The sequence below is a fragment of the Crocodylus porosus genome, unplaced genomic scaffold (genome assembly GCF_001723895.1).
Source record: "Crocodylus porosus isolate Cpor-Errol unplaced genomic scaffold, CroPor_comp1, whole genome shotgun sequence".
NCBI lineage: Eukaryota > Metazoa > Chordata > Crocodylia > Crocodylidae > Crocodylus > Crocodylus porosus.
This window is the reverse complement of record NW_017728931.1, coordinates 93159311-93167897: the sequence shown is the minus strand read 5'-3', so window position 1 is coordinate 93167897 and position 8587 is coordinate 93159311. Positions and strand designations below refer to the sequence as shown.

The window sequence follows — 8587 nt, the reverse complement described above, 5'->3', positions numbered from 1 at the left end:
GCCCCGCTCTGGGCCTTGCCCTCTCTAGGGCTGACACCGCGCGCCTCGCGCCCTACTTCTGCCCCGCTCTGGGGCCTTGCCCTCTCTAGGGCTGACACTGCGCCTCACGCCCTGTCTCAGTCCCGCTCTGGGCCTTGCCCTTTCTAGGGCTGACACCGCGCGCCTCGCGCTCTGTCGCTGCCCCGCTCTGGGCTAAACACCGCCCTTATGGGCCGGGGTCTGTAACCCCGCACACCACACCTCCCTGGCACAATATGGTGCCCTGAGGCACTGATAATAGTGCCACTGGCACTGTGCCCCAACTGGGCACTGGGACCCCCCCAAGCTGTGGGGAAGCTCCCCTTGAGGCCTCCTCGCTCCCCTACAGCCTCACCCGGTCCTCCAGTGTAAACTGTAACTTAAACTCCAGCCCTCTGGCTACAACATAAACAGAGGCTCCACATGCCTAACAATAACTCCAAGCCCCGCCAGGGCTCTCAATCCTACCTTCCATCAGGGCGATCTTGTTCCCTGCATCATTGCAGCCGGTTAGCGCGGTAAGGTAGCAACCACTAACCCAGGCCACTCAGCTCGAGCCGCAGAGCTCCTGCTCCTGCGGCAGCCAGAAGGGAACTGCCAGCTAGGCTTTGGCCTAGCTGTTTATAAGGGCCTGGCCCTGCCCCCTCCTGGCCACATGACCTGCCTGGTTGCCCTAGCAACCTCTCTCCTTCCTGGGGCATCTCCTTAGGAGCGGGGCGCGGGAGTGCCCCGCGACAGACAGTTTCCCAGTCCCCTGTTGCCTGGGCTGACTGGGAGCAATTTGCTCCCAGACAGCTGTCTATACATGCACTACTGTGAAGTTAATCTACTACCTGTATCTACAGGTAGTAGCCAGCTGCACAGTAAACTAATCTACTGCACGGTAAATGCTGCGCATGTGCAGACAGTGACACTTTACTGCACAGTAGATTAGTCAGCTTTTCAGCAAAGCACCTTGTGTAGATATGCCCAATATTTGTCCCTATAAAACAGACGTATATAATACATACATAAACAGAACAAGGAAACAGCATTACTTGTCAATCTCATCACAGTTTATCTCAGGGATGCCTTCCAGTAACTGAACAAAGTAGTAAAATGGATCATGATTCACTGTAGCCAAAATATGTGTGTTTGTAGAAGATACTGTTCTTTTTCATGACAATTGCAAATGAATCTCTGCCAAGAAACCAAGGCTTAAATGAAACCAAGCGTATTAACTCAGATCTGGAAAATGCAAAGATACAAATCGCACCAGTATCTGCAGTGACAATTACAGAAAAGAATTAGGCATAAATCAATAAAATAAAAGAAAATAAGCTGATCAAAACTATGGTCCTTTTTCAAGAAAATATATGAGTGTATTTCCAGTTTCAGGCTGGACATAGATATTGCCTTTGTGTTACCATAAACATGTTTATGACAGCACAAAGGTCAAGCAAACACACGCCTGTGCCCCTTGTGCCACAAGTGGCAAAAAATAGTGATAGTGACAATAGGTAGTATAGATTTGTGGTGTTTTTTTGCAGCAGATGTCTATGGGCTTTGTGGTAGGAGAGCCCACAAGATCAGGCCCCTGCAGCCCCAGGATCACCTACACCAGTTCCCCCATTTGCAGAGGCATGCCCCAGGAATCTCCTGGCAAGGGCTTCCCCAGGTGTGCACCACACTGCTGCACCCTGACTCGGGGTGTGCCTCTGCGAATGGGGAAGTCCTGGGTTCCCTGCTTGCAGACGTACACTCCCATGCCCTGACTCAGGGTGCGCCTCTGCAGATGGGGGAATCCTGAGTTCCCTACTTGCAGACACACAGCCTGGGAAACCCCAGCAGAGTATTCTGTGGACACATATATCATGCTGCCACTTAGTGCGTATCTCTGCTAACAGAGAAACCTGGGGTTCCCCTCATATGTAGAGGCAAGCTCCGAGTCAAGGTACAACAGTATGATATCTTCATCTGTGGAATTCCCCAGCAGGGAATCTTCAGATGCACCATTGCAAACAGGGAAACCCAGGGCTCCCCTCTTTGCAGAGACGTACCTCAAGTGGTGTCCATCAGGATTGAGCGTCCTGCTCTGGGAGTGGCAGGGGTCTAACCCTGTGAGACAATGGGCAACATCTGTTTTAACCAATGATATGGGCTAGCTGTTCCAGGACACATCCCAGCACAGCTGATCCACTTCATTTGGTGACATCTATTTATAACCTCGTAGACCATGATCCATTGTCTGTCTGCAAGCCCTATTTAGGACTCTTCACTCGCTTTCCAAGTGAGGTCAATGTTAATTTTCTTAAGTAAAAAGTGACTAGACGTCAGTTCTTCTCTTATTTTTTTTCAATATCCACATGTCTGTTCTGTATTGTTTTTAACATGTTTTCTGTAACATCTTAGCAATTGCTTCTTGGTGTCTTTAAAAACATCCCTCTAGGACCGAGTGTTCCCCAAAAACTGGTTATAGGGCATAAGAATATGCGGCTCTACGCTGTGCTCATAGTCTTAATCATCCTCTGCAGGTTCCACTGTGAGCTGTTCCTCTAGCAATCAATCAGTCCACATTTCATCTGAGACTAATTAGGATTTTTTAATCATATTGATATGGACAACATCTAGATCTTTACTTTTGATAAATACTAAAGAAAATCCATTTAAAACTGCTAAATCTCTCTCAAGTTTGTGTTCACATATTTGGATCTGAAAAAATGGTCTCTGTACTCTTGGGGAACTGGAGAATTACCAGGCAGTGGTGATAAAGTTAGTTGCAGTCCCCATATATAACGCCATAAAACTTACACTCATATACTAAATTTAGAATTTCTCTCTCTTGTTGAGCATATAAATGCTCCATTTTTGTTAGTGCCCATGGCACACAAGCCACTGGTCTCCGGTTTTGACTAGTCTGGTAAGAGGATTGTGTCAATACATTCTTTAAAGACATTCGTATACAACACAGTTTTGTATTTACTGTCAAGATTGAGGTATCTCACAAACTCATTCAGTTTCTCAAACTCTTTGCTAATAGTTTCATCCCATGTCCATTAGGCACCTTTGCATAATGGTGTTCTCAGTTATCTGCTCTGAGTACCCAGATTAAACCCACATATAGTTCATGGTCCTTCTTACTAATACTCTGGTCTCATGCTGCTTACTTTCCTTTCAGCACTGTGGCCCAGCTTCAACAAGAGGGTGGAGAGTCTGCTCCTTCTGCCTGCTTTCTGTCATCCTATCCTAGTTGACTGCTTGGTAGTTAGGACACTTTCCTGAAAAATAAAACATCTAAGTCTGAGTCCTGTCAGGCTGAGCAAGGCCTAGAACCCCCAAGGGCTTAGACATCAAATCATGTACAGTACAATGCAAATCCCAAACAGCCTCAGGCAGAACAGAGATATCTAGATTTAGTTAAGCCAAGATGGCAGTACATGCCTTAGCTGCAATTTAAATGCCTTTGTCAGTTTTCAACAGAAAATTAAGCACTTTAATTAAGGTTTGGGATAGCTAAAATATTTATAAAGGCAGTCCTCGGACTTACGACAAGATGTGGTTTTCAGGAACCAATTGTAAGTCAAAATGTTGCATCTCGGTACCAATTTTCTCATAAGAAACAATGTTATAAATTAGGGATTGGCCCAATACCCTATTTTTACCAAAAAACCAAGGCCCAATACCCTATTTTTACCAAAAATATCCCAGAATTTTGTACTCATTCAACTATAGATGAGTAATATAGCTACACTAATGTATTTATATTGTAAATAGCAATCATATTGATTTGGAAGGACTTCTTTGAGGTGACTTTGCTGGACTTTTTTAAAGGCTCTTGGTTGGACTTTTTGAAGGGTTCTTGACTGGAGTCTTCTCAGGAGTCTTGGCTGCAAGTTCTTCTGGAGTCTTGTCTGCTTTCTTAAAGAAAATGTCTAAGGAACTTTGGACAGATGTTCTCCAGGGAGATGAGCAATGCAGCGAACTTGTTTGCTGGTGTGGTGTTGCATCAGATCAAGTATTGTAAAGTCAAAACAAGGTGTCAATTTATAAATATTGTAACTTGAAACATTGTAAGTTGAGGACTGCCTGTACAGTGTTTCTATGAAATGCTCTCTTGGACTTGGGAATCTACATTTTGCTGAAGACCCACGTTAGGTATCAACACTGAAATCAATAGGAGTTAAATGCTTAAGCAGAAGTTAGGTGCCTACTTACTTTTGGGAATCTGAGTTTTAGTTTCTTTAAGAGAAGAGAGAAATTGATTTTTTCGATGGATCCTTCAAGAAGCCAGAATAACCATGGCAGTGCTAGACCTGTCTCCTAGATCATAGTTTCCCAACCTGTGGTATGCGTACCCCTGAGGGTACGTGATACACAGGCAGGGGATACACAGGTACCCCAACACTCTCTCTCACCTCTTTTCCTCTCAAAACTATGGCAAAAAAATTGGTGCAATTTAAAAAATTAAATTCCCCAGTAGTAATTTGGTGTGCTTCACTTTGCATGGCACTGGGTTCAGCCATCCCAGCTTTGGCCAACATCACCTCTAGCCCAGGTAAATACTTGAGTTGTGCACCCCTGGTGTAAAAGGTGGCAACCCTACCCACATCAGATCAGCCATCTGTCACATCACAGCCTCATATACACAGCCCTCCTTCCAACATGTGGCACACATTAGTCTGTAAATATAAAAACCCCTGGAAAATTGAGTGTTGGGGTACTTACTAAAATTTTCAGAAGTTAGGGGGTACTTTGCTACTTAAAAGGTTGAGAAACACTGGCCTAGATGATTCTCCTGGAAGCCATTGATGAATGTGAACTCTTGCTGGTTGTAATAGAAGAAAATATTTGCCCCAGGCGTGCGACATAAGCATGCTGCTCTGGTGATGTGAAGGAGGCTGGATGACCCATATAGATTATCCCTATTATAGAGAGGAGGATCACTGTAGGGATGGTATACAAAACTCTAAGGTAGTCCTATATTTCTTGCATAGTGAGGTATTTTTGTGCTGGTTGGATAAGATGCTGGTTGTATTAGAATGAGGCATAATTTATAGCAGCCCTGACTTCCACTAGCGATAAGGCATGTGCTACAGTTAGGAAGATGCAAAATAATGGCTTAAAATACTTTCAGCTTCTTCTTCTCTTCCTTAGCTGCACCTAGAAAAAGAGAAGGAAAAAGAGAGAATTCCCAGTGAGCCACTGAGAATTGCTGTCTGAGAACACTGCAGGAAGTAAAAAAAAATGCAGATATTAGTGAAGAATCAGGATAGAACTACATTTCATTTAGGAAGACTAATTAGAAGCAGTGCAAACTCCCAATTACATTTTAATTAAAATATATATTAAAGCTGACAGTTATCTAGGAGAAGCTATAGAAATTTAAGCTCAGTGATTTATATGAATTAACCATTTTTTACAGATTTAAAACATTATTCATCGGTGGGAGATCATGCCCATAAATTAAAGTGGATGCTATATCCAATTGTATTATTACAACCATCCATTAATTTTTCTATAAGCTCCGCTATAAAAATATACAACGTGTCTAAGAAAATACAGAAATAAATCAATGTTTGACTTTAATTCTATAATCAACATCTAAAATGACTTAATATGCTTGGAAAATTGTGAACAAAGCTATCTATTTTCCTAGCTTCCAATAACAAAAGAAAATGAAATTAAGCTAACTCCTTGCTCAGAGAGACCTGAGTACCCTCTAATGCAGGAAGATTTTTCCTTATGTATTTTATTTACAATACTGTATATGCATAATTCCAATTATTGTTATGTATAAAGAAAGATGGCAGTACAAATCCTTGTCATTCTAGTTTATTTAACCTCATTTCATGGCTCCAAGAAAACACAACTTTCCATTCAAAATCTCCAGCCAAGCTGCTTCTATATCTAATGATTCTCCCAGGCACTGCTTCCACTGAGTCACTTTCTTATGAGCTGGACATGTTAAAAGCCTGCAATAGGAAAATGTGCTTGTCTTATAATTCAACCATCATTAACTTCTCTTGGCCTTGACCATTTTGTTCTGAATGATGGGGGTGATGTTACCACACCCAATCACTACATGATAGTGTGAATCAGTCGGGAATTATCATGCAGACAAAGAGAGAACTGCATATTATGACTGAAAGGGTCTAGTTGTAATAATGCACGATTTATTCAGCTGATCTGAAACAAGACAGCTGTATCTCCTGCACGATTTACATCAGAATCTAGGATACCATGCTGGACAAAACAAGGAAAAACATGAACAGAAAAACCGACTGCATCTTCCTTTGACTAACAGAAACTTTCTTCATAGATCTCAGTCCATTTAAACAACTCTTCCTCTGTAAACTGAGGTAGGGGTAGAAGGAAAATACCAGCCCCTGATTGACTCTTTTAATAAAAAAACAAATCTAAAAGACCTTTCAAGTGCCTAGGAGAACTACCTGTTTCTGAACAGATGCAACCTTCTTTCTGCCGTTAGCCACTGTTAACATACTACAGGAAACCAGTTTGGCAAATAAAATATATTAGAGTTTTCTGGATGAATTGCAGCCAAGCATGGAAAAAAACTTCCTTAGGATTTACTGCAGCATTCTGCTTACCAGTATTAAGACCAAAAAATGTTGGGGTGTAATGGAAATTGCATTTCAGCCAGAAGTGCTGACATTCACATAAAACACTGGAAAGTTCTCCGATGCTTTATATGTATTTAGTAGTAGCTGCTATATTTCTTTAAAAAATAAATTTGCAAAGCAAACAGCACCTGATGCCATTTGATACTTGCCAGTGTACTGACTAATAAATGTTGGCTTCCCAGCCTTAATGTTAAACATTCATTTTAATATTAACACAACATCTGTCATTCCCATCAGAGAAATATGAAGAGTACCAAAATGGTGCATAAACAGAGAAATACATCCTGCTTGGTCTTTAATATTGCATTACCTGTGAAATGCTTATTTAAAGCTACCCTGAAAGTTGACAACATTGACTCTTTATGATAATAACTGGATAGGAAATAATCTTTTTACTGTAGTCTAATCAACAAAACTGCTGTTTTGTTATTGTAGGAAAGGTTACCTTTCAAGCACACAGCATCTTTTAGAGCTAATGCTTTTAGACTCACTACAGACGCCTGTTCAATAGTCCATGTTTCTGCAATTTTCTCTAGAGATAACTCAGAAAGCAAATAGCACTTGGAGCATTGCAGAGCTATTAAAAAAGTAAAGTACTTATTCACTTTGCACTTCTGCCCAGGAAACATTGATCTCTCAAGGGACTAGAGGAAGTGAGAATGGGGAGAAAAAGTAATGTCACAAGCCTCCATAAGTTTTTGCACTTTAATGCAACCTGGGTATTTTTAGCTTAACAAACACAGAATTTCCTGTGCTTTAAAGCAGAAAGGTACTTTATTAGTTTTGACAGTAAAAGTTTACTTAAACCGTGAAAGCACATAATTTAAAGTAATATACTGAATAAAGTTTTGGAAGATAACTGTCAGATCCTGCAAGTAATAGAAAAACGTGCATTAGGGCATGCATAGAAAATATAACATTTCTGATAATCGTTTCTAGCATATATTTAACATTTCTAACACAAATGTTCAGATTCTTCTTGAGCCCACCAAGTTTCCTGCTTATTCTTCTGCAAGTAATTGCTGCTTTTCCCTCACCCCACAAAGAGATTTAGATTCATACCCACTTAATTCAGTGGGTGTTAGACTCTTAAATACCTTTAAAATCTAAGCCTAGTATTCTTATCCAGAGATCATCTTGGGCAAACAGCCAGAGGCAGGGGCTACTGTGCCAATGCCACAGGTTTCACCCTGGATCCAGCAGATCCTGCATGAATCCTGGTGTAGGTGTCTCAGGAAATTCTCTCCACTTCCTTTCCTCCCCAAAGGGAACACAAGAGATTACAAAACAAAATGACACAAATTAATCCAGCTTTGGGGGCTGGACAGATTCAGCTCTATAAGGAAGCCAAGCAGCTTTACCACTTCATCCTATTTAATATTAAAGCACTGGGGGAAAATATAGTAATAAAATACTGTGGTGGTTTGGAAGAATAGGAGACCAATAAAACAGCCTGAAACTATAGAATCTTTCGTCTTTTCTCCTATTCTTTTTCTCCAACTCTCTCTACATATACTCCATATATATTCCCATCCCCAGTGCTCCTTCCTGCCCATGGCAGGGGGTCAGACTAGATGATCTGTCTAGGTCCCTTCCGATTCATTGATTCTATTCTATACGCTAGATGGCAGATCTTGCGGTCCTTGGGCATATCTACATGTGCAACTAATGCGCACAAATAAACTCCAGAGTTTATTGCTCCAGAGATTACTTGTGCACAGCACATGGAGCCCTGTCAGAGCAGTGTGGACTAGTAGGGGACCTGGGGGTCAGCCTGCCAGCCCAGGGCTGCTGTGATGGGGTTCCACATGCTGTGGTAGGGCTGGCTGAGGCATGAGCATGCTTCAGTGCAGGGGCTGGTTGGTGGCTAGCCCCACGCTGAAGTATTCTGGGTAAGTATAGACAGTCAAAAAAGCCTAAGGCTGAATTGATTCATATTTTGCAGGTCA

The 8587-nt window shown here is 41.9% G+C and overlaps 2 long non-coding RNA genes across 2 annotated transcripts in view; one reads left to right on the top strand and one right to left on the bottom strand.

The window, feature by feature from the left end:
* LOC109315593 overlaps positions 1–1933 on the bottom strand; it is a 14374-nt gene extending 12441 nt beyond the window's left edge. Inside the window, exon 1 of the long non-coding RNA XR_002102547.1 lies at positions 1056–1933. This is a non-coding gene — a long non-coding RNA (uncharacterized LOC109315593). The remainder of the gene's footprint in view (positions 1–1055) is intronic.
* LOC109315592 overlaps positions 1–8587 on the top strand; it is a 34068-nt gene that overhangs the window by 5615 nt on the left and 19866 nt on the right. The window lies entirely within an intron of this gene.